The following is a 3,920-nucleotide window of genomic DNA, read 5'->3' as shown; positions in this document are numbered from 1 at the left end:
TCATGGCTTTTTTGAGATTATTTTTGGGTTGCTTTGGTTAAAGTTTGATAAACTTCCAACTCTCTGTCACACAATCACAATGACTTCATCATGCCAATACATGGTGTGTGCTGTTAGACAAAAATAGCTGACAAAATCTAGCAATGTTCCTTATTATTGCTCTCACTCTACAGAGAATTATTAAGTATCAAGGTGTCTTGTATAGTCTGCAGAATGATCTATGATAACATTTTCAATTTTGAGTAAGTTTACTAGGCACATTGCAAGTCAAAATGAAACAATAAATAGAATGATGAGATATAGAGGAAAAGAGATAGAGATATATAGGTAGATGGATAGATACCTAGATAGATAGATAGATAGATAGATAGATAGATAGATAGATAGATAGATGATAGATAGATGATAGGTAGATAGATGGGTGGGTAGATAGATAGATAGATAGATAGATAGATAGATAGATGATAGATAGATAGATAGATAGATAGATAGATAGATAGATAGATAGATAACAAAGCACCAAATCAGTGCCTAAAACGTCCATCCAGCCGAAATGGAAAAATTGAGGCAGCCAGCTGCTGGAGTTCCCAGCTGACCTTTCTCTCCATGGCTGAAACTCCCACGGCTGAATATGTGGTCTCTCTTTCCCACAGCATCAGGAAATAACTGGAAATAGTTTGCCTTCTAGCTTCTCTCTAGTGCCCAGGGTTTTTTCTTCAGAATTATTTTGCTATTTTCTCCCTGTTACAAAGTTAGGGGGAAAGCTGATCCCCAGAAAAGGTGACTTTGAGATAAGTATTTGTGGTTCTGAAATCCAGGGGGTGGAGAGCACAGCCCCAATTCCAGAGCTAGACTGTCAGTGAGCTCAAAGAGCACATGACAGTTTGCTAATATAACGTACATTACACAGCACAATACGGTGAGGAGAGCCTGCATGTGGAACGCCTTTAGTTTAGCTTTCCTAGTATTTTTTTTTCTTTTTTTTTATGTATTTTTTTTATTGATAAAAGGAGAATAAAGAAAAGAAAGAAAAAAAAACAAATTTCCACCTCCTCCCAGCCTCCCATTTCCCTCCCCCTCCTCCCATTCTTCTCCCCCTCCTCCCACCCCTCTCCCCTTCCCCCCACTTTTCTCCCCCTCCCTCTCCAGTCCAAAGAGCAGTCAGGGTTCCCTGCCCTGTGGTAACCTTTTGGCTAAGATCAAGTGTAGTATCTGTTCTTATCAGTTTAATATCTGATACGTCCTCTATCCTAGTATTTTTTAAACACTACCTTATATTGAATATTGGGCAGAGATCCACTTCCTACTCTCTCCAGTGTCTGGAGCCAGAGATCTGCTTTGCAATTCAATCACATCCCCCAAGAGTCTCTAAGCAAATAACCTAACCCTCTGGGCTTCAATTTCCTTCTGTGTAAAATATGTAAAATAGCAGCCATCCCTCTGGAGGCTGCTGTGAAGGAGGCAATCCAAGAATGCCTGCAAAGGTGGTGTGTGGTAGCAAAGAGGGCGCTGGGAGAGAGAAACACCTAGCTGATCCGTGGAGCATTTGCCACACCCACATTCCAGCCTTGCTAATGAACACTCTCCCCCACGTTCTTGTAGGTCTGCACAGCAGGATCTTATCATCGGTGAGTGCAACCTGTACACTATTCTATTACAAATATTAAAATATAATTGAGGTCAGGGAGATAGCTCAGCCAGAAAAGTGATTGTCTTGTGACTAGGGGACCCGAAATTAAGCCTCAGAACTCACATTTTGAAAGGCAGGCATGGTTGCATGTGTTTGTAATCAGGGAGATAGAAACAGGGAGGTCCCTTGAGCTCACTCACTGGCCAACCAACCTAGCCTATCTGGCCTGTGGGAGCAATAGATAGGGCCAGAGGAATGACACCTGGGGTTATTCTCTGGCTTCCATGTGTGTGTGTGTACACATATATACATACACACAAATGTGCACCCACATATATTTATATACAATCTATTATTAGAATAACAACGCCTTTACAGTATTACTGGTCCTATTAGGATATGTTAGCCCTGAAAACCCTTGTGAGTAGTTAGCCTTCAGTTTTGTTTTTGGTTTGGGGATTGTTTTGTCTTGTTTTGGTTTTGTTTTTGTTTTTCAGTTTTTCGAAGCAGGGTTTCTCAGTGTGATGGTTCTAGCTTTCCTGGAACTTGCTCTTATAGACCAGGCTGGCCTTGAACTCATCGCCTTCAGATTTTTAGCACCCTGTTGTACACTTTGGAAGCCAAACTCTCCACATTTAGGGGTGCTGGGCAGGAGTTGGAGAAGAGCCCGTCACATTTCCTGGGAGCATTCAGTCTGCATGGCCTGCATTTGAGGAAGCCAAAAGACCACACCCTTGCTTTAATCAAGACTTCTGGAACAATCTGTCCATGGACTCTCCAAAAGGCTGTCATTAGACTTTTCCCTCTTAGCCATTTTTTGTTGTTGCCTTGTCACTCAGCTGACCCAGTTCTTGGGTGGCTCACAAGCTGCACCCACATATGAAGTGATAAATGGTTCCTATAAAACGGCTGAATATAGAGGGCCAGGCCGATCTGGGTAGCCTGCACTGCCACCCGGGGCCATGGTATCATCTGGGCTGAGCTGCCTGCCAAGGTCTGTGTGTGGGTCCATAGACCTACCACAGACAATGTCTGTGTTGATGTCCATGGCTCCTGTTACCCACGAAGGGTATGCAGATGTCCAGGGCCTGGGCTGACACATGAGGACATTTTGCTGCTGCAAGAGTCACATAGATCTGAGTGTCCTGCACGGTCACCCAGGGCCATTGTGACATCTGAGTCCAAGGGCTGCTTTGGCCATGTCTGGGTCCATGATCCTGCTGCAGCTGGGGTCTGTGTTGACATCCGTTGCTGCATTACCACAGGGGACCATGCCAGTCATATGTTGAACCATGTTTTGAAGCACAAGGGCCGTGCTGAGCTGGCCCCACACTTCACTGGCCATGGGAGAGCCCACCTCACCAGAGAGCTGACCTGATCCCTCACCAGTCCTGGGATAGCCAGTCCGGATGCTGTCTCTGTTCCTCACCGGTCCGAAGAGTTGACCCCTACACTTGAGAACGCTGCCCAACCCCTCACCACTGTTATGGGAGAGATGGCTCCATCCTTCACCAGAAGGGGGTGGTCTGCGCAGCCAAGACTGACCAGCCCAGCTATTACTCAAGTACTCTTCCAGGACTACCCAACATTTACCCCATCACCTGCTGGAGAACAAAAAGGTCCTGTGGAACCATAGCTGCAGGATCTCCATGACTCTGGGCAACAGCAGGATGTCCAAGAGGAAATTCAGTGAGAGTCCAGTATTGGTGGCGAACCAGAAGCCTTGAGCCTGACCAACAACACATCCCACAGCGAACATTCGCAAGAAAAGCTGTTTGTGCCAAAGGGTCTGCTGCATGATATGCAGAGCTCCCAGTGCCAGTAAGATCAACGAAACGGTGATGAAGAGGTGGGAAATAAAGGACCGAAGCAGGGCTTTTTCGTTTGTCTGTTTTCAATTAATATTCTTATCTGTATTTTTAATTTCTTATTTTTACCATTTTCTTTACAGTTTTCCTTTGGGAGTGATGCTCAAAGGGTGGCAAGCACTTACAGAGGGACTGGGAAACAGATGGGATTGGGGTGCACGGTGTGAAATTCCTAAAGAATCAATTTTTAAAAATTATGCTTCAAAAATCTGATTAACTCTTTAAATTAAAATTTTGTGATTTTATCAGTCAAAACCAAAACAATACAAACAAAAATCTGCTGAGTGTATACCATGTAAGTACATATTTAAGGCTGAACGCCCATCCTAATGATCCCAGGGAGGCTTCAGTCCCTTCCCATGCCCTCACCAATCCAGACAGTTGGTTTCTCACAAGAAAAAGAGGTCTTCTTTTTTCTTTTA

General features: G+C 44.4%; 1 pseudogene; it reads left to right on the top strand.

The window, feature by feature from the left end:
* The first annotated feature begins 1,172 nt into the window (after window positions 1-1,172).
* Window positions 1,173-1,276, top strand: LOC142851489 (U2 spliceosomal RNA; annotated as a pseudogene).
* The last annotated feature ends 2,644 nt before the right edge of the window (window positions 1,277-3,920 follow it).

Source organism: Microtus pennsylvanicus, chromosome 5 (assembly GCF_037038515.1).
Source record: "Microtus pennsylvanicus isolate mMicPen1 chromosome 5, mMicPen1.hap1, whole genome shotgun sequence".
Classification (NCBI taxonomy): domain Eukaryota; kingdom Metazoa; phylum Chordata; class Mammalia; order Rodentia; family Cricetidae; genus Microtus; species Microtus pennsylvanicus.
This window is presented reverse-complemented; position numbering and strand designations above follow the sequence as displayed.